The sequence below is a fragment of the Lipotes vexillifer genome, unplaced genomic scaffold, assembly GCF_000442215.2.
Source record: "Lipotes vexillifer unplaced genomic scaffold, Lipotes_vexillifer_v1.1 scaffold602, whole genome shotgun sequence".
In the NCBI taxonomy this organism is placed as follows: domain Eukaryota; kingdom Metazoa; phylum Chordata; class Mammalia; order Artiodactyla; family Lipotidae; genus Lipotes; species Lipotes vexillifer.
In genome coordinates this window covers 1,321,241-1,343,834 of record NW_006790307.1, presented here as the reverse complement: position 1 = coordinate 1,343,834, position 22,594 = coordinate 1,321,241, and the positions used below count along the sequence as shown (strand labels likewise).

The 22,594-nt window shown below is 36.9% G+C and overlaps 1 protein-coding gene and 1 pseudogene across 1 annotated transcript in view; one reads left to right on the top strand and one right to left on the bottom strand.

Annotated features, from left to right (window-relative positions):
* FRS2 (fibroblast growth factor receptor substrate 2) overlaps positions 1–22,594 on the top strand; it is a 117,957-nt gene that overhangs the window by 16,785 nt on the left and 78,578 nt on the right. The gene's annotated exons all lie outside the window — the stretch shown is intronic.
* Positions 9,340–11,482, bottom strand: LOC103086947 (E3 ubiquitin-protein ligase MARCH6 pseudogene; annotated as a pseudogene).

Sequence of the window (22,594 nt, the reverse complement as noted above, 5' to 3'; positions counted from 1 at the left end):
AAACAAGTCTCATTTCCCATCTCCCTGTCTACTGGGTCCTCTTCCCTGAGGCAGCTGCTGTTTGTAGCAAGTTTCTTCCTACATTTACAACCGTACCCACTCTTTTTATTGGTTACATAGTATTCATTGTATTGAATATACTATACATTCCATTTTTGGTTGATATGTAGGTTTTTTCTTATCTTTTCCTTTTATAAATAATGCAGCAGTGAGTATTGTATACATATATCACATCTGTGTAAATATATCAGTACTTTGAATTTTAGAAGTGGAATCTCTGTGCCAATAGATATATGCATTAAAAATTTTAATAGGTATTACCAAATTATTCTTCATGGTATATTCATTTCTAAAGTTAGAATATTGGTTTTATAATATATTCTTTGCAAAAGTGTGATCACTGGTTGGTATATGCTGTTTATAACCAGATTTATTTTCTTTCCTTTTATTAATTATGTGGTTGTAAGCACGGTTCACTCATGTTGCACAAGCTACTGGCATTCACTTGTTTACTTTGTCACAAATCTATTGTTTTAATCACTAGCAGTCACTGTAATTTGACTCTTTTATATAGGTAGCCTCTATCTTGTAAATTTTTTTTTTTTTAATGAATTGTTTTAAAAAAGATTGTGGCTAGAGGCTTGGGATGGGGGAAATGGGGAATTAAAAAAAAGAAATTTTGGATTTGGAGCCTGTTTTTCCAATAAGTCATAAAAATGGTATTTAGCTTATTACTAGGTCAGGCAATAAAAAATGTTGTAACTCATTATATCACAATATATTCGAATCACCTTTTATAAGACTGGTGGAAATTCATTCATCTTGTTGCATTCCTCTCTTAGGGAACGGGTCTACCCAAAATCTAGGCCCTTGTTTGTGACTTCCATTACCTGGGACAGGAGAGTAGGGGTTAGATAGGGTGATGCTTGGGGAGCAGTGAATGAGTTAGGGCTAAAAGAAGGAGAAATAACAATGGAATGAGCTTAAGGTGCTTTTATTCCTTCCATTGTGTTGCTACTCTGCAGTGCTGGGCCAAGATAAGGGAGGGAGCCAGGAAATGGGAAAGATGGGATTTTTTCCCCCTTTCTTTTGAGTGTCAGTACTTTCTTCTTTTACTAGTCCCATTCACAGGATCCTGATACCTGGGATTCAGGTGAGTTGAGATGAATTATGATTTGACGGAGGTGATGGAGAGGGATGAAAGTGAAAATACCTGTACTTGTCAGGAAGGTTTATAGAGTCTGAGAATAGGGATACAGAATGTAAAAGAAGATTTCTAGTGATAAGACAAAGAACCATCTGTATGTCAAGTATTTATAGCTTGTTTTTTTCTTTTTTTTTTTTTGGAGGCAAGTGGGTGGGCAATGTTGAGGGCATTTTAAGCATTGTTTTTGGGGGAGAGGCTTGTAACATCTTGGCTCCATGTGTATTTTTTTTAAAGAGTATTCTAACCATTTTCCCCTAAAGTGAAAACATACACAAAGGCTCTGATTTAAAGAGAATGTTCTATTATATCTTAGTTGGTTTAAAGGTATCTGTGCTGGTCTCACTTGAAGTGGTAGCAATAATTCTCTTTCTATTCAGTTCCATGGTGGGGCAAACCAGAGTTGACTATACAGCTGTTGTCCTTAAGACATGTCTAAATTTCTCAGTCTATTTATGAGCATCAACAAACACTTTGTGCCATGGGTTGAATGGGTTTATTTTCCTTTAATTTAGCTTAAAACTAGTAATGGAATTCCTGAGGTTTTGAGAGGAACAGTGTTAGCAAACTTAGTTTTGAAACTAAAGGCAAATTAAGATACCAAGCAAAACAGAAGGAGACTATTGCTTTAGAAAGGGATCTTAAAACTCTGCTGACACTTGCAAACCCAGTGTCTTATATTTATATAAGCTTTAGATAGGAACTGCTGTTTTTCTAAAATTGTTGGTTTAAAAATAATTGTTACATTAGTGCATTTAAAAAGTTGCTTCTAACACACTTTTGGTATGCTTGAGCTCAGCTTTTTCAGCAGTGTATTTCAGACATTTGAGCATCAGCCTTTTTGGTCTTATTCTGTTTCAGACCATTTAAAATAATTAAGATGGATTGTGGATGTCAGGAATTTGATAAGCTTCCATTAAAATCTAATGTATTTTTAAAAATTGCTTAAAATGGCCTTTGAACCTGTTAAAATATGCTACCATCATCTGAATTATGAAATTTAGCTGAGTACTGCTAAAATGACAAATGATAGCACTTGACATTTGGTGTTTGTTCTTTAAGTGTACTGTTTCATTGCCTTTGGAAGATATTAGCAGCATGTACTCTGAAGGATTATAGTAATGAAAAATAGGACTTTCCCTGATTAAATCTATTTAATTCTAACTTTTTTTGTGCATCCCACTAATATTCATTTGTGACCTCAGTTATTCATGTGAATTTTACCCATGAGATTTTTTTGAGTGTCTGCTATGTGTTAAATCTCTCTACATATTTTGTTGTTAGATATCTCTTACTATTTTAAAATTTCTCCAGGACAAGAGTTATGTTTTCTTACATTCTTTGGTAATTGTGTACAGTGCAATGCCATGACTGCTCTGTTATGGTGGGTAGATACTTAGAGCTTATATGCTCATTTGGCCATTTAACAGATGGTATCCTCAGCCTCTACAACTCAGTGCTTCCTTTGTTGTAAAGGCTGAGGATACCAAGTCCAATAAGAACCTGCCTTCAAGTTGCTTAGACTTTGATAGGAGATTCAGAAAATCAGAGTACCATGTGTCATTCATAGTTTGAAGTTATCTTTGAGAGGTCCACAGCTCTACCTCTGAGAGAGAAGATTTTTGTACTCACTCTGAAGAATGGAAACTAACATTTGTAAAGTGTCTAAAGGTTTCTATATCAATTTATCCTCCTAAATCCTTCAACATGAGCATGCTATCCATTTTAAACATGAGGAAACTTAGAGAAGTTGCATAATTTGTTGAAGGTCGTTTAGATAATAAGTTGTAAAGGTGGGATTCTAACTTAGTGTTCTTTCTTTTATACCAGGGTTTCTTAACTCTAGCACTATTGGCATTTTGGGCCAGGTTATTCTTTGCTGTGGGGGGACTGTCCTATGCATTATAGGATGTTCAGCAGTATTCCTGGCTGAACTCCGGGCCGGGAGTAGGGTAAAGAAAGGAGGCATCTGGAGCACAAAATTTAAGGAATCACTCACTCTCAGGATCTTTTAAGTGCTGACTCAGCATTTAATCCTCACAACATTTGAGAAAGTTCTCCCATACCAGCCTGTTGATTCTAGGTTTTCATTCAGTATTCTCTGGTAAGGACATGAGGACTAAATGGCATTTAGATGTTCCTTGGGAGGCGAAGAGCAGTGATGAGCTGGGGCTTTTTGCCTAATTTGTCTCTCTCATCCCAGAACATATACTCTTGGGCAAAAGTGACTAATAAGAAATGGTATTCATAAGTGCTAAGTAAACACCTTCTAAGTAGTACAGAGCTTAGAATCTTTAGGTGACATGTTACAGAAACTAGTTACAGAAACTAGTTGCTTCAAACTAATGAAAACTTAGAGCAAAAATTGTACATTGAATATACTCAGTCTAATTAATTTGGTCCTGGTGGTCTAGCACTTACCTGCTGGTATTGATTTTATACTGTTAGAAATTGTGTTAATTATTTTCTCATGCCTCTGCTTCAGTATAAGTATATTCTTGTTGTATGGATACATCCATTAATACCTTTTGATTAACTGGACTGTAGCTTGCACGCTAAACAATCTTGGTAGTTTGTGTAGTTCTCTAGAATGGAGTCTTTCAAAAATGAAGGATGTAATAAAAACTTGAATTTTGGGAGAACTGAGCAATAGTACCTAACAGAATTATTAATAGTATCTAGATTTGGAGTCTTAAGTAGTTAGTTTTAACTTATATTTAACTTTCTGTTAAGCATGACTATTTGACCCATGATAATACTGTTTTTTTCTTTTCTGTTTTTTTTTTTGTCTGCGTTGGGTCTTCGTTGTGTGCATGGGCTCTCTCTAGTTGCAGCGAGCAGGGGATACTCTTCGTTGTGGTGCACGGGCTTCTCATTGCGGTGGCTTCTCTTGTTGCGGAGCACGGGCTCTAGGTGCATGGGCCTAAGTAGTTGTGGCACGCAGGCTCAGTAGATGTGGTGTGCGGGCTCTAGAGCGCAGGCTCAGTAGTTGTGGCACATGGGCTTAGTCACTCCGTGGCATGTGGGATCTTCCCGGACCAGGGCTTGAACCCGTATCCCCTGCATTGGCAGGCGGATTCTTAACCAGCGTGCCACCAGGGAAGCCCATCTTTTCTTTTTATATTGGTAAACCTGGGGCTAGATTACAGAAGTCCTTAAAAAGCTGGTAGAGTAGGCAGCTCTTGCTATTGGATTGGCCAGAAAGTTCGTTCAGGTTTTTTGGTGCAAGGTTAGGAACTTTTTGGCCAGCGCAGTATTATAGGCAATAGAGAGCCATTAAAAATTGTCTCTTATTTCTAGACTCAAATTTAAAGGGTTTATGTGGTTAGTTCAGGCCCACTTGGATAATTCCCCGTCATAAGTCACCTTTCTTAAAGTTAACCTAATCATGGGAGTGAAATCCCATCATATTTGCAGTCCCAAGGATTATGCAGGGTAATACACCAGGGAGCAGGGATCTTGGGTCTTTGAATTCTGCCTACGGCCGACAGTCCTCATTGTATAGCTGACAGTAAGTATTGCAGGTGCCTCTGTTGTGTCAGTCCTCCTTAATACATTTATCAGTGGCCACAGATGGTGAGCTTTCTGCAGCAGTGGTAATAGATTTCCCTTTGGGCTCCTAAGAGGAGTTTGGGCAGATGTAGTTAGCAGGAAGTAGCCAAGTGGTGGAGCAGTGTCTCTACATTTTCCTTTTCAGTGCTAGGAGGGAGATGGGTAATGGTGGCTCAGATGCATTATATCAGTGATGAGCAATGTATCCCATAAGTTTTAATTTATATTTTAAAATATACAGGTAGTCTAGTTACATCTAAACAAGAATACCACTTAAAAAACTTGTAGTGGAGCATAAAAGTTATTAGACATGGAGCTACGTTTCTGCCAATAACTCGACATTTTGAGGACAGATAGCATCCCATTTCCAATTTGAGATTGGGTACAAAAATATCCTAGGGCTGAGAATAGGCATAGTAAATTGCACCAACAAAAACCTTTTGTGAATTTACAGTGGAGGAAAGGTCTTCATTGAGTGTGCATGGAAAAATGTGACATAAACTCTTCATGCTTTAGTGTAGTGGGTGGAACCTCATATTTTATATTAATTACTCTGTATAATTAATTTTCAATGCAGATTCCAAAAGTGTTTTTGCACATGAGTTACTTATCTTTTTTTTTTTTTCCTGTTATCTTCATCTTTGGTTGCTTAGAATCCTCCTCCCCCTTCTGTTCCAGAAGTGTTGCATTAGTTTTTCCTCTCTTATTTTTATCTTCATATTTACTTTGATTAATGCTTTTACTTTAACTTTAAAATTTCTCCTAGTGCTTTAAAAAAATTATGAGACAGTAACGTTATCTTCAGATGTCTCTTATTTTCACTCTAGCTAGCACTGTTTGAGTTGGCCTTTAAGACATGCTTATTTTGCTTAAGTTTCTCTTCATGGGGAAGAGTCACTTATAGCATTAGCATTTCTAGGAATTGTTTCAAAATTTAGTTTATTGTCTTAATGTTAATAAGACTTCCAGAAGTCTGTTTTTTGTCCTATATCCCCAAAGAATATATTTGATTTTGTTGTTTTACTTGGGTTCTGTAGCATTTGTTTTGATCCCAGATATTTCAAAAAATTATAATTAACTTTTAGTTTTCTTTCTAGTTTATCCAGTAATTTAGAATAGTACTGCAAATACAATTATGCTGATAAGTTGGGAAAGTACTGATATGTTTTCTTCAGTGGAAATAATTTTAATAAGATATTAATACTGTTAACTACTAAATATATTTAAGGAGATTGCTTAATAAATGTTAATACTGTATTCAGCTACTAGATAAAACTTTGTGGTGGAAGCAATAAAACATTGTATGAGTTAATTTTTGGTAAGTTATAGAAATTTGTATAGCCTTTTATACAGTCACCAGTGAAATGTAACTGAAGTTAATTAGTGTCTAACTCTGACTATTAGAGTATACAATTTTGATGGTCAAATATTTAACTAGTGTGATCTATAATCATTGAAACAAACTAATAATACATAAAAGTCGATGTTGTGTGTGTGTATGAACTGATACATTTTCAGAGAATTAAAAATAATAGATTCCTGAATGGCTAATAAAGTACTTTAGTGATTGTTACTATTCATTATTGATTTTCTGAATATTATTGATAAAACACTGATCCAAATTTCTGTTTTGCTCTTGATATCCACGACAATTATTTCCTTGGTGATAGGCTTGTGTAATTAAATGTTAATCTAAGGCATAATCAAAGATGTGTGCTAAAGTTCACATAACATATCCAAAGGCAAGTAGAAATAGTGATCCATCTACAAATATGTGGCTGCTTAGTGGAGTGGTTTAAGAGCCATGGATATTATCAAAGACTCTACTGAGCTGGACGTGGCAGGCTGAATTGCTAAGTGAAAGGTTATTCAACTAAGAAATGGTTAAATGGCAGAGCTGGGCTTAAGACCCTGATCCTCCACTTCAGGTACATTGCTTTTGTACTGTGCCACAGCTGCCTTAGAGGGCTGAAGGTAGCTTTCGGCTCTTTTGTGCCTCCATTTAGAACTCCTTTTCCCTCCTCCTCTCGGTCACACATGAAAACACAGGAAAAAATACTGAAAGAAAACTTGGTTACACCCTTCTGTATACTGGATAAATTGGATCAATTAAGTAGTGGATCCTCATGGAAGGGGGAGGGAGCGCCTGACTACTGCTCACGGGTTTTAGATGGGAATATAATGGGAGAGCATGAGAGTGTTCTGTCTTTGGGTGTGGGAAAAGAGAAAGAAGTGAGAGAGGATGTAAGGAACCACGACTCTCAGGTGCTGGACCAATGAGTGTTTTTCAGTTTGTGATGAATATTAATTTAGATTGGGGTACACTAGTGAACATAGATACCATTTGTAGATGTATAAGAACTAATAGGCTCTTACCAATTTAGAGAAGGAAAATTTTAGGTTAGGTGTAAAAAGTAATATAATTCCTGAGAAAGCTTATAATAAGTTTGTGACTGATAACTGTATGGCATAATGACTTGTGCATTTATGATTGTGTTTATTTTATAGTGTTTCATTTAGATATATTATTTTTCTTTGATTTTCCATCTCTATTTAGTTAGCTATCAGCATACAATCAAAATAATTTAGGTAAAACAATGAAAAAGTTCTATATATGAATTCCTTGGAACCGTGACTTTAGCTTTGAAATTTGTTGCTTGGGCAGTACCCTCCCATTAGAATGGCCTGTTGGCTAAAGGAATAGTCCTGGAATAGTAACATATCTCAGTTTAGTGGGAAGGCCATGGTTCTGGCTGTAAAAGTTCTGTGGTCTTAACTGAGACCCATTTGGCCGTTGTGTATTATAGCATACTTACTTTAAGATAGGCATCTTTTTTATAGCATCCTAATGTTTTTGGTTATAGGAAATTGAGGTTGATAATGAAGTCCAGTGTAAAATACTTAATACATAAAATAGTCTATCATGTAGTAATGCATAGATTATAAGACTGGGAATCAGAAAGTCTCAGCTGTCCTTATGTAGTTTATGTCCTTATGTAGTTTAAGTATACAGCAAAATTGAGAGAGAGAACAAGAGAGAGACAGACAGAGACAGAGACACTGATCTTTCTCCTTTATTTCTTCAAATGTTTCTCTACTTCTTTGAGACCCAGGTCAATGCCTTCTTCCTCTCTCAAGGCAATCGTTATCTTCCTCTTCTCTAAATTTACCCTTTATATTTTGTAGTTTAGTACTTAGTCATTTAGTTTTTAATATTTTTCATGAATAATTTTCATGTCTTGATCTTGACAACCCCACCACACACACTTCTTACCTCTCCTCGTGCACTGCTGAATCTCAGACTCTTTGAGTGCAGGAGTCTTGTCGCATAGGAATTTCTCCGTCACGTTCTCTGACACGTGGGCACTCATTGACAAATACTTGAGGTTTTCTTTGGTTGCTCTATCTCTGACTCTATTTCTTGTTTGATTATATGATAAGTGTGCAGTATAAACAGTATAACACACATGATTTTAATGCTCTTAAACCTTTGTGATAGTTATTTAAGTATTTGTAAATTTGTTATGTAGTTGATACATGAAAATGAACAACTATATGTTGTAGATCAGCATAGGCCATTAGTACTGCTGGAAAAACAAACCAAGGCTCATAGTTTTTATATGAAAAGAACTTTATTAATTAAAAAAAAATCAGTAGATTCTGATGTAGTTGCTCATGGTTTTAATCTTGTTCTTTGAAGTATTTTCTTTTTCTGGAATGAAGTTCTTGGTTGTGACTGTGTAGAAGAAGTATGTTAATTAGATTATATTTAGTTGGTGAATTTGTGCCCACAAGAATGTGACTTTTAAAAAGTTGTAAGTTGTGCTCGGTTTGGCAGCACATATACTAAAGAGTTGCAAGTTGTACAGTTCTTGCAGATAAGATTGTTTCCTGTTTTCTTTTGCATGTTTAGTACTTTTATATATTTTTCCATGAGTAGCCTTTCAGTTTGTCCATTTGTATCATTTGACACTCAGACTTTATTTAAGTTCAGCTCTACCATCACTGGGGCTTACAAATGTTAGTCATTTGAAATGTCAAAATTTGGATTTGATCCAAGAGTTACAAATAATATAAGCCTTTATATAAATATATCCAAATATATATTCTTAGGGGGAAAGGAATAAATAAAATACTGTGTTTATAGAGTGGTTTTAAACAGTTAGGCTTTAGAATTGCTATACGCCCAAAGTATTTCTCCAGTGAATTGCATACTGTATCAGTTCATGAGTTGTGCTATAAGAAAGGTGTTTTTTTTTTTAAAGTGACAACTAGATTTAATAAATTAACATACGTTTTGTTTAAAGATGTACAGTGCACATTCTGTTTAATCCAAGGTTTTAGGGTATCCAGAAACTTCTATTTTACACGTATACAGACCTCAGACAGCAGTGATGTCAGAAGATGCAGGAAGGGCAGCAGAGCCTTGCACTGCTGCTCTCTGAATGCTGAGAACGCAAGTCAAATACATTTAACTTAAAAATAATACTGAGAGATCACTGGGGAAAACCTCCGAAGAGAGAAGTCCACAAAAAAGGACACATAAAGGCAAGGGGAAGCTCAAGGTAGTTGATACAGCCACTTTATTCTTGGGATGAATGTGGAGGTGGTGGAGACGTGCTTTGTTTGCCAGATTTCCATTCATAGTTCACGAGGCGTTGGCCCACAGGGTACTTGTCATTTTTTAATATGTTCATAAAGGGACTTAAACTGGCAGACCTGGAAGGACAAGATTCCCGTCAATACCGCGACTATCAGTAAAAGTGGAAAACCCCGCCAGTGGACCAAGTTTTGCATTTCCGCAGTTAACACCTAGTAAAGGAATGATGCCGGATGTGATGATGTAAGGTACACATTAGGAAAGCAAGAGCACAGAGATCACTGGCGCTGCCAGTTTCCGAATGATATAGTGAAGGTCAGTGTTCTGGATGCCATCTGCCTAAACCTGCTCAATTACAGTTTTAAACCACCACTGAGGATCCATGCTACAGATTCTCACATGCAGGATTCCAGGTGCCCAGTCCTGTGATGGGAAGAAAAGAGGAGTTTGATCCAAGGGAACCCTCAGGGGAGCAACAATAACCAGCTCAAACAGGAGCCCCAGAAGAAGCAGGATGACTCCAGCCAGCATCACTGCAACTATCGAAGTCTTCATTATCATGCAGGACTACCCTTTAACCTTCTGAAGATCACTCTGCATCCCTGTGGCATCCATGTCGCCAGCACCGTCCCTGCCTTTATGGTTAGCCAGCAAACGTAGAAACCATAAGCAGCTGTGTAGAGCTCATGGATTTTGGCAGTCCCCGTCCAAAATGACATTAACCGGCGGCTGGCAAATACTGGTAGAGTAAGGCAGATGAGCCTGGCCATCAGTAAGGTTCTTGCACCTGAAGAAAATCAACAAAAATATCCTGAGTGGAAAAATTAAAGGCCGACGGTAAGGCTGAAAGCCAGCAGGCCCTCCCTGCTGAAGTATGGCTTGGTGGGCTGCATACACACCTTCCCCCACCACAGGAATAGCGTTATTATTTCAGACAGGCTGGTTATTGTTCACTGGTTGGTTTGCACTGTTCTCATTTTCTTCCTGGTCTTCCACCAAATAGGAATGAAGATCCAGCAAGTTTCCAGCAGTAACGGTCCCTGCTCACACAAGCTCCTTCAGCCACTGCTGTGTGTGTCCCTGTTCAAGTAACACTGGTAAGATAACCTGAAGCAGAAGCAGCTCAAGGGACAGTTCACTCAGTGGAGCATCACTGCGGAGCGTGATGCTGTATGGAAGAAAATTAGGCAGCAGACTCTTAATTACACGAATAGGTAGACAAAGCACCAGGAGCACGATGGAGCCAAAGAGAACCACTGACAAAATAAATCTTGGGAGATGTTTATAAATAGTCAAGTGAATCATTTCTTGTACTGGATTTTTAAAAATCTGGATCATTCAGATTCCTTAGAAACCGAAATACACCAGGTTGAAGTACCTGTCTCAGCAACAGAATGGAGGCAAAGTAGAAAACAGACACCATTCCTACTAGTTAATGCAGAAACATGATGTTTCAGAGAAGCAACAGACATTTCCAGGGAACAGATATCCAGTCACCGGCCACAAATGAGAGGGAGCACTTATTTCTACCGCCACTAACACAGAGACCTTTAACAACAATACAGCAGACTCCCAGCTAGTGATGAGACCTGTGAAATTTAACAAGAGTTGCCAAGCCATGATAAATTATCAGTGTTATTGCTAAAAGTACGTACCCTACTATGGTTGTGATTAGGCCTTCAAAATGAGATGCTTGGAGGTGTTCTTCAAATCCCAAATGAACAAGGGAGAAATGACCAGTGTGGTCAGGGTAAAATGCAAAACCAAGAAAGAACGGTGTGTATAAAGACACCACCCAGATGACATGTTCTGGAAACACTAGTCATCCATCAAGTCCTAGCATTCTTCCCCATGTAAACTCTTTGTAGCTCCGTCCCGTTCTAAAGCATTGCAGTTCATGTGACATCAGCTGCATTTTCCCCACCTGTGTTGTCTTCCTCCTTGTTCTCCTTCTCCTCCTGTTCCACCTGCTCATCCTGGGCATCAGGGTTTTCCGGCACCAGTGCGTTCTTGGCTGGTGGCTTAGCATGCTGGTCGGGCGCAACATTTTCAGCACCATTTCCTCCCGCTGGAACCTCATTTTGGTGATGCCTGACAGCACTGAAGGGCAGAGCAGCAAGTAGCATGTTGACCTCAATACTACTGAAAATCCTAAGAATTACAGAAAGCTAACACAATAGTTTGAAAAAAAAAAGGCGTATACTCAGTTTAGACAATTTCAGATCGTTTTAACATTTTGACAATTTTCTGTTTTGCCTCTGTACATTTTTATTTTAAAATTAAAGTGATATTTGTACATATGTAGTTTAAAAAATCAAATAATATTCAAGGCTTATAAAAATAGCAGGGCACCATCTCTTCTCATGTCCAATTCCCAGCCTTTAGGGGCAGTCAGTTTCAGTTCCTTCAGCTGTTTGTTCTGATGTGTCTTTATTTTTCTAAGTCAGTTCTGCTTTTTGTTGGCTTTTCATTTTAGACAGTAGCTACTCACTTTCCTTCTAAGAAAAATGAGGATTAGTCATCTTAATCTCTCTGCCGCCTGCAAACATTTATACATATTTCCCTTTCTCTCATCTTCCTTTTATAGGATATCAGGTTTTGGGGGTAAATTCTTTATTTAGTATATAAATTATTATGACTATGCAAATATTTTTCACAGCCTTGTCACAGAATTCACTGTGATCGTATTTCCTTTCTTGTCCAACTTAATGTTTTCTGGAATAATTATCTGAGTTTGAAATTTAATGTACTTTGTACCTATTAATTAATTTGCAGTTCTCTGACAAATATAAAATATAATATGGTTGGACACATCAGATAATCTGTCAGTTCCTTTTTCTTCTTGGAGACAGCCTTCTGCCTCCTATTTAGAATGCAGACTTTCAAATAATTCTCCTGTTTTTCTGTAATCATTTTGTCTTGCTTTCAGTGTTGACCTGTGTTCCAAAGATCAGGGTCTGTGGTACACCCTCTCCAGGGATGAGGAAAAGATTGGTTTTGGGGTGAGGCCACTTAAATGAACTTTCAACCACTCATCTCGTTTCCAGCCGCACCCTGCATTTTTGTCTTCATCATGCTACCAATACCTGAATCTCTCCAGCATGAGTCAGCTTGCTGCTTTTTTTTTTTAAATTGTGGTAATGTGGTAAAATATACATAACTCAAAATTTACCATTGTAACCATTTTAAAGTGTAAAGTTCAGTGGCATTAAGTGTATTTACATTGTTGTGTAACCATTACCACTGTCCGTCAATCTCCAGAACTTTTACATCATCCCTAACTGAAACTCTGTACTTATTAAACAGTAACTGCTTATTTATCCCAGCCCCAGGCCACCATTATTCTACTTTCTGTGTTTATCAGCTTGATGGCTTCTTCCTTCCAGGTTTAGGTTTCGGCTTTCTTGGTCTAGTTAGTTTAGTTACCTCTTTTTTTCCTAGCTTCCAAAATATTGTGCCTTCTCTTATTTGCTGTTGTCTTTCCCCATTCTCTTATCCTTATGGATTTTTTTTTTTGCGGTATGCGGACCTCTCACTGTCGTGGCCTCTCCCGTTGCGGAGCGCAGGCTCTGGATGCGCAGGATCAGCGGCCATGGCTCACGGGCCCAGCCGCTCCGCAGCATGTGGGATCTTCCCGGACCGGGGCATGAACCCGTGTCCCCTGCATCAGCAGGCGGACTCTCAACCACTGCGCTACCAGGGAAGCCCCTTATGGATTTTATACTTTTAAAAATTCCTTTAACTTTTTAAGGTGAGGTTTCAGGAAGGGGTCAGGGCCAGTCATGATTAACCGAAGGTCTGCTACTCCCCACCTCCATTCCTTATTATTAGTTTTAAAATTTAGGTTTTTCTAAATTAGAAATTTAAATGTAGGTATGTCAAACAAATAAAGGCAGTTTTGTAGCTATACTGGCTATAAAATTAAGCTGGATAGATAGTCCGCTTCTTATTGCTGGTTCCCATTGTGTTGACAGGGGTTTGATCACTCAGACCTATTGCAGCCCCATACTCTTCCACCAGCAAACCTAAGATGGTTCCGCAGTGCTGAGACATGTTTTGTGCTACTGCAGTAGTTTCACAGCAGTGACCCTTCTGTGGTGAGATAGACTGTTAGCTACAAATTTCTGTACAAGTCTGTTATTCAAGGTGTAGTTGAGGTATTTCCTCCTCTGTGCAGCTTCTCTGAGTGCCCTAGACAGAGTTAATAATGCCTTCTGTGCCATAGCACTTGTAAAAATTCCATTTTATTCTAGCGAGGTTAGATCTGTCTATTTACACTAGATATCTATCTTAAGATGGTCTGTCTCCACCTTTCTTAGACCTAGTATTTCTCAAGGTTAGGAGAATACTCCCAATTTTGATACAGTTTTTGATCCATAATAAATAATTATTTACCTAATGAGTAAATAATCCACCTGGATTGGTTGAATTTCCTATTTTCTGGGGCACATACTCTCATTGTGCCCTGTGTCACCAATGTCCGCGGAAAGCTGTTCAGTGCTTTTTGCTTGATACTGTGAGTCAGTTCTGTGTAGTGATTAGAAGTGTGGCTGCCAGAATACCTAGGTTCAAAAAAACAAGCAAGTTTCTTTTTTTTCTGGCTGTACTCTCGTGGCACGCGGGATCTTAGTTTCCGACCAGGGATCGAACCTGTGTCACCTGCAGTGGAAGCGCAGAGTCTAAACCACTGGACCACCAGGGAAGTCCCAAAACAAGCAGGTTTCTAATCTTTCTCTGTTTCAGTTTCTTTACCTATAAAATAGAGAGATTAATAATCGTAATATCATGTAATGTAAAGATTAAATTAATACGTCTAAAGTGCTGGATCAGTGCCTGCTGATACAATGTTTTGTAGTCAATCTTTTTCATCCTTATGGGTTCATTGCCTGCTGTGATATCATTAGAACTTGATGGAAATAGATGATATAGAAAATCAAAGTACAATAGCAACTCTAGTTACTATTAAAATATTTAGCTCTGAATTTTCTATATGAACGTGTTCTGAAATGATTTCCATGGACAATAGCAGATTAAGGCATATAGATAATAAACTGGGAGAAGTAATGTCTTCAGTGTGTTATATACCTACTAAAATACTGTATTCTTTAAATGTACTATAAAATAACCAAACACATGGAAATATATTTTAAACACATGGAAATACATTGAATGGCAATGTTAACATTCATGTTCTTCTCTCCCTAAGAAGAGTTTTATGCAGCCCACTAATGAATTCGATATGTGGCATAACTGTTGTCTTCTAATTTGGGAGCCTGCTCTGTTTATTTTTCTCTTCAGAGACTGTGTGCTAAGGGGAGAGAACCCTCCATTCATTCAGCAGTCATGAGAAGACTTGCTCATGTGCCTAGGCATTGTGGGTAAGGGAGAATAAGGCACAGTTGTTTTTCTTAAGGAACCATAATCTCTTCATCAATTCAGTAATATTAAAATCAGATGTTCTGGCAGAATATATTCACACTGTTTGACCAGAATTCCATTTATAGTATTTTATAAATGGAATAAAAATGTGCACAGAGATTTATGTACAAGGTGTTCATTAAAATACTAATTATAAAAGCAATAAAAAAGATAGGACTTTTGGTACATCCATTATATTTTCCAGACTTTCAATTAGAAACATGCTAATACTTAAATAATTAAACTTTTACTTTAAAAAAATCTGTCCTGGTGGATTTACATGGGAGGATGGATAGAGGGTTAGGTCAGTTGAATTGCCCGATCCATTTAAAGGAGTGGTAAAGTGCTCAGGTCCATGTTAGAGCTCCAGTACCACCACTAGTGTATGTATGATTCTGGCAAGTTGGTTGTTTAAAATTCTGTAAACCTCGGTGTTTTTCCTGTCTGTATAGTGGGTGTAATAGTAGTTTTGAAGTTTGTCGTGAGGACTAAATGAAACTGTATGTAACCTTAAAAATAAAACAAATAGTTCAGTAAATATTTGTGGCTTACTGTTACTGTTTTCCTTACACTCCTTTCCTCCTTAATAGTTTTTCTGAGTAACATTCTTCCAGTCAATCTAAACAAGGAATGGCAATATTTTGCTTGGTCTGATAATTCCCATTGCTTTGTAATAGCCATCTAGAGGTTTTTGAGGCCTTTGCTAACCTCTACAGAGCTGTCACCTGTTAACTTGCGTCAGCCAGTTTTGAAGAAGGGGCAATAGCAGTACGTGTGCCTTGGGTTTGCCATTTTTGCTGTAAACCTTCTTTGTCTCTTTATACACGTATTTACTCCCTGTTCTCTTCTGGGTATCATGTACTTTTTGTTCTTGCACCTTATTTTGATGGGGAGTCTGTTAGCTTCCTTTTTTTTTTTTTTTTTTTTAAATGTTTTGGCTGTTAACTGTAGTTTCATAGCATAAGTTACTCTTCATAACACGGTAGTCATCCAAAGCTAGCCTTAGTTCTTTTTTAGACCTGCTTCTCCTAGGCCTCTCATGAAACGTAAATATAGCTAGTTTGTTAGGCTGACTTGGACATGCCTCATTTAAAGAAGAGTTTGATTTTTTGTGAACTTTTTCTTCTTACTTTCCTGAGTACAGAGCTCCTTCTGTGTTTAATATAATGTAACCAAATACAAAGGAACTTTTCCATGAGGGATTATGGTGTCTTTTTAGAGCAGGTAGATTATGACCAGAAAATTTTTTGTTGTTGTTGTTAAATGGCATAAATTTAAATACATGGTGTTTAGTATAAGTTACGTTCTGACAGAATCCGGGAAATAACAGCCAATAAATTATGACTGGTGATTAATGGAATAACCCTCAGCACTTAGGCAAAAATGATTTTACACACCTTGGGAGTTATGGATACTATGAAAAGTTTTTACATTTCTTGATGATTTTTTCTACATTGATAAGTCCAGGGTATTTATAAATTATCGTAAGTCAGAACTTTATATTAAAAAGAGTATTAACAGTTGAGTTTTGAAATTACTTGCCTTGGATTTAGTACTTTTTGTCATTTTAAATCCAGGAATTAATACCATATGGTGTGCAATGTGCAATTAACTTTATTTTGAATCTGTTTGAAGAACAAGCTGAAGGTGTTTTAATGACATCACTCAGCTAAATCAGAAGATAGGTTCCTTGGGTAAGTTGCTTAACTCTCAAGGTCTCAACAGCTTCTGTCCTGTAACATAACTCTAACGTATTATTGTCATGAGCCCTACAATTTTGTGGCCTTTTTAATTTTCTTTCACAAATCTCTGTTGAAATTCAGTTTTTTTCTACTGAGTTTTTAATATGATAGCTGTAGATTAGATGTCAATATACATTTCTAAATGCTTGATTCTTTTTTTTTAAATTTTAATCTGAAAAGACTATCACTTTTTAAAGATTGCTTTTTTGTTTAGATTGCTCTTTTATTCATTAAAACATTCAGCTCTATATGGTAACTGGCTCCTGGGGTTAAAAAAGTACATATTTAACCCGCCATTTTCACATTCCCCACAAACCTTATATTACATTTATATTGACAAGTAATAAAATGAACAGATTTGAGCTTTAACATTCTAAACAGTGGAAAAAGCATTACTGAACTATAAAATGGCCATGCAGAGAAATCTGGCAGAGGGAGAGGAGTGTATTTTACATACTGAAAAATCAGTCTGTGGCAATCAGGCACTGACTTGCTCTGCACTGTTTTAACAGAGAATTGAATGGTTTTGTTATACAAATATTTTAGAGTTATTTGCTGAAACAAAATAGGAATGTTTAAGGCCTTTTCATGATAATTAAAATTTTTTTGACCTTAAAATAACCCTTAAGAGGAGGAGGGACTCCTTGGTTATAGAACCCCAAGTGAAAAGCTCCTGCTGGGAAGAAGACGCTTGGGAATACAGTGAGGTTGATTTCAGGCATGTTGGGATAATTTCTCTTACCTTAATGATACTTACTCCTTACACATACGTATTTTCCTGTGTCATCACTTCTCCTTGTCTGTGTTCCTTTGAAATAAATCTAAAACTGATTAGACATTTCTCATATTCCAAATTAGGAAAATTATCCAAAATTTATAGAAATAAGGTTTCCAAAACTTCACAGGATAAATCCGTTGGTTGAAAGTGAACATTACTTTTGTGTTTCTTTGGAGAGATTAAAAACAGAATCTTTTTCCCCTGTGGGGGTGGGGTAGGTGAGAATGTATGTTCCCGCTGCCTGATTGTTTCCGTCACAATTCTTGGTGGCAGTAAAAACCAGTAAAAGCATATTGTGTATTTTAAAAGGATATTGGATAGAGCTCAGTGGCTCATCAAATTGTTTTGAGAGTTAGAGAACCAGATTCAGGGCTGAGCAGCCAGAAACAGTGCCCGAAATCACATTGCACAATGATTCCCATGAGGTTGCCAGTGCCATCTAGAGACAGACTGACAGACGCCACAGCCTGCCCCAGTGACACGGCTAGCACTGGTTGACTATAAGTGCTGCCACCTCTGCCCCAGACTTGACCTTCCTGCAGTTGCTCCACCATTAGTGTGAGAGAGAGTTCTTTCTGGTCTCTTATTGTCCTGCTTGTTAGTTGCCCATTTCTTCTCTGGGCTGGGCATGTGTGTGTGGTATAGACCGTGTCCTGGCCGTGTAGGACATGAGGAAAAGTGTCTCATCTTCTGAAATCATGAGATGGTGTGAAGTTCTTAAATTTAAGATGTGGAAAAGTCTTTGATCTTCTGAAAACATAAGGTGGGGAAGTTCCCAGACTTAAGAAGGGAAGTTCAGATGCTAGGCAGACAAAAAGAGTGATAAATGTTGACTGCATGTTTTAGATGTAATGTGTGCTGAGCCCTCACTGTGTGCTAGGTAGCACGCAAACTGTCTTACAGGTGTTATCACAGGCCATCCTCACAACATTAGAAATGAGGTAAAAGGCTGAGAGAGTAAGTAACCTGCCCAAGATCATACAGTTAGTGTCGAGCTAGGACACGAACTCAAAGCTGATTCCAAAGCGTGTGCTCATAACTGTTGTATTAAACTAACTCTTTTAATACCCCCTCTCCCCATATATTTAGCTCAAAATCCTGTAAATAAATCTGTTAGATTAACTCTACTAAGTTTATTAAAGTCATATGTATGGTATATCTATGTATTTAGGCATTTTAAAGGAAATGAAAATTTGTGGCTTTAATTTTATCTATTTTCAACTAATTGATTTTTTTTCTTTTTTTCATTTTGTGGCTATTTTTCTAATTCACTTTGCCACAGGCTACAATCTGATAAAATGCTTTCTTTCTGAATATCAGTGCTTAGAAGCCAGTTATAGAGTGTAATAGAAGTCAGCAAGAAGGAGAGGGGACATAGAGTGACCAAAATAGAGGCAGGGAGGAAGAAACATCACACACATATACACACACACAGCCCTGGGAGAGGGAGAGACAGAGACAAATATATATGGAAGGAATGGGGGGACACATGCATGTTATTCTATATAAATTATATAAAGCAGCATCCTTTATAGCCTTTTTTATTTGCCTTGGTAGGTTGAAAAACGATGAAACTCCTCCTCTGCTTTAGGAAAGTCATTAAGGCCTTTTTTTTTTTAAGTTAGAATCAGTGCTTTCTTTAAACAATAAGTTTTAAGCCTTTATACCAGTTTGCATTTTAAATTGACTTATGTACTTCTATTTTAAAGCTAAAAAAAAGTGATATCTAGGAGTGAAACAGGAGCTGTTATTTAACTTGGGACATATCCACCTTGGTTTGGGGGGAAAATCATAAAGGCAAACTCTCGTAGTTACCATGATGTCATCGAAGCTAGAGTATTTCTTCATGAACCACAGCTCTTGTTAATTATTCCTGTAGTATGAGTCTGTCTGTTCTGCATATTTTTCTTTGCTACCAAAACAGCACTTTATAATAGTGTTATTTTGTTCACTTGTGCCTTTGGGACTAAATGGGAGGCTGTAATTTTTGTGAAATTGAGTAGATCAAATGCCCTTCCACATACATACTGTTGTAAACAGTCTAAATGTGAGTTGGGTGATAGAGAAGTACTTAATGTAAGGTAAATGTCCATGATGTTGAAAGTGATTTTTATTCTCTAAGTATTATATTTTTAATATTGAATATACTATGCTTTTTGTCCTTACCCTAATCTGATCTTTCCTAGAATATAGATTTAAATTTGAGAACTCTTATTTCTCTGTGAATTTTTTTGTTTTTGCTCCAGTGCAGGCTGTATACAATGGGTTTTTGTATAAATGCAATTGATGTTATATATATACTCTGCTATTCCACTACTTAACTTTAAGATTTATTCCTCTTTTATGAACTGGTTTAGTGGACCAGCAATCATCAAATGGGCAGTAGTCCTTTTATTAAGCTACCAGGTTGAAAACAGGATATTGGCATACACAGTTTCTTATCTTTATGAACATTAGCTAATGGTGCATTTAATTAGTCATCTAAGTAAGAAATGCCATAATGGGCCAGAGCAGTGATCCATCCGGCACAGACTGTCCTAAAAAGCTGCACCAAGGAATCAGGTTACTTATTGGAATTCTGTCATCACTAAAGGATACATAGACCATTTCTAATTTCCCTTAATTTATATACTGTACTCAGAATTCATGCATTCATTTAAACTCTTCAACATTGCGATCCGTTCTGATTACATATGCTATGTATGTATTAAGCTAAAACACCTATTTTAGATCTGTTGGAATTGGTAATTCTAGGGTAAAATACCATTTATAATATGAACTTCAGTTCTTTCCTTGCTCATATGCTTCTTCAAGTTTCTTCACCTATAAAATATAAAATGATTTCAGTTTTTTTCCCCAGTCTCAAAATCTGTTCTGTTATTTCTAATATGGCCAATTTATGAGGTTTTCTTTCTCACCCTCCTTCTTAACATTTTTTCTTTCTACGTGGAATTTAAATATAGAACATTAGGCAAGTTCTTTATGTATAATGAAGGAGGACCAAGTTATAGAGGGCCACTGAATTCCTTTGAATTATCTGATGGCCATAACTAAAGGTTTGTGGATTTTAGGAGAAACAATATTTCATAGTTGTAGTTCAGAGAAAACAGGTATAGCTTATATTGATTGCTTTGTGATATGGGTTTATTGAAGATTCTTTCATGAGACATGAATTCTACTTTTCATTTTGCTGGAAACTAATTTCCAGTTTGAAGGCATTGGTCATTCTTTCTTTCATTGTTCTTTGTGCAGTGCTTACCATGAGAAATTAGAGTTTGAGTGTGGTGAAAAATTGTATCTGTTACATTGCTGAAAAATATTTAGAGTCTACCAGAACTACTAAAGAATGAAGATAGTATTTTCCTCCTAGCAGATAAAGGAGGAATTTAGGGAAAAATATTGTAACTCTTCTAGGTTGACTTCTATTTTTGAAGTTATTGGTTATCCCCTAGAAAATGAATGGGCTGAAGTGAGCTTTATAAAAGTTGTTTCCACTTTTGAGGAAGTTAATGCAGTTGGGTAACAGTTTGTGGGGCACATACATATTACAGCATCTTCAAGAAGAGACTGTCAAATACTGAAGTCTTTTGGTATTCAAGTAACTCAACCCCCTGGAATAGAGTCAAAGTAAATCTGCTTTAACACCAAGTTCCTCTCCATAGTGAATATTTTATTGTGTGTGGTATTAAAATTCATGAAAAACAGTAAAGCCAACAGGCTCTGTGATATTTATTTGTATATATCTCTTCATTATGTATAATGTTGAACACACAGAAGAAAACTAACCCAGGAGGTATTTACCTTAATGTTCTACATAGACTCATATGTTAAGAGGTCTTTTTTTTTTTTTAAACTAAGAAATATATTTTATTGTCATAGCCAGAATGTGAGTAGCATGTTTGTATATAAAACAAAAGTTAAAAAAAGTAACAGTTATTCATATTGTGTGCAAGAGGAAGGAAGGGAAGGAGAGAGAGAAAGAGACAAACTAACTATAGGGAGAGGAGGTGTGTATGATAAAGTTTCAAGAAACAATACATACTCCATATGCTGTGTACTTCCATTTTGTTAAAATGCAAAACAAAACAGCAAGCACCATAGATGAAGGTTGCATTATTTATAATTGGTATCCTGGAAGAGTGTGTCCTTACCTTCCCTCCCCTTTCCTTCATCATTCTTAACCATTAGTGCAATGATTTAAGATTGTGAGGGAGGTTTTTTTGTGTGTTAATTTATGCTGAAAATTCCCAGGACACAATCAAGTATTTAGAAGACTAGCATAATGTATTTAGGTCTTTGGGGAACTTATAATCATGAATCTGTTGAGTGTCTGCTCTGTGTAAAGCAGTAAATTATTTAAATGGCGTGTCTTTTAGTCAATAGGGATAATTTGTTCCAAGCAGTCTTCACTTTCTCCAAATAACTGAGGACATTAGTATAGTAAGGCCACAGTTCCTGGGTAATGTGTCTTTTTAAAAAAAAAAATTATTTAGGCTGTGCCGGGTCTTAGTTGTGGCACGTGGGATCTTCACTGCAGCATGGGGGATCTTTAGTTGTGGCATGTGGGATCTTTAGTTGCAGCATATGGACACTTAGTTGTGGCATGCATGCGGGATCCAGATCCCCGACCAGGGATTGAACCTGGGCCCCCTGCATTGGGAGCACGGAGTCTTACCCACTGGACCACCAGGGAAGTCCCAGGGTAATGCGTCTTGATAGTTAGGTAATCACCTTGATTTTTTATTTCGGAATAGGTATGTTACTTTCATTGTACGATAAGCAGTGGGTGCATCTAGTAACAAATGTACAGTTTAGAAAGAAAATATTCCTACAAAATATTTTCTGATTAATGACATGTTAAAAAATCAGATTCTGTTGAGTATAAAGAACTGAAGCCAATAAGTGTTATCTCATAGTGTCAGGAACTATGTTCTCTCATGTTCCACATGAGAGAATTTTCCGGAAAAGGAAAATTAGGAATTATAACATAATTTTATTGTAAATTTTAAGAAGTTAATGAAAAACTTTAATGTATGTATGTGTATGTGTATATCTATACATCAGGAGAGAAAGAGAGAGAAGTATTTCAGACATCCAGAAAACTACAGAAATTATTTTGGTAAATATCTGTTATCCACTGTATTAAGTCTTAACATTTCTTCCCTGACTTCTCAGCACATATGGAATAGCCATCAGTCACTTAGAGTTGAGTCAGGTTAATCATTATGAATGAATACTAATTAGTGAGCTATGCTGTGCCTCACTTACTCTTACTCAGTTCCCTTAGAGCTAAATGTAGC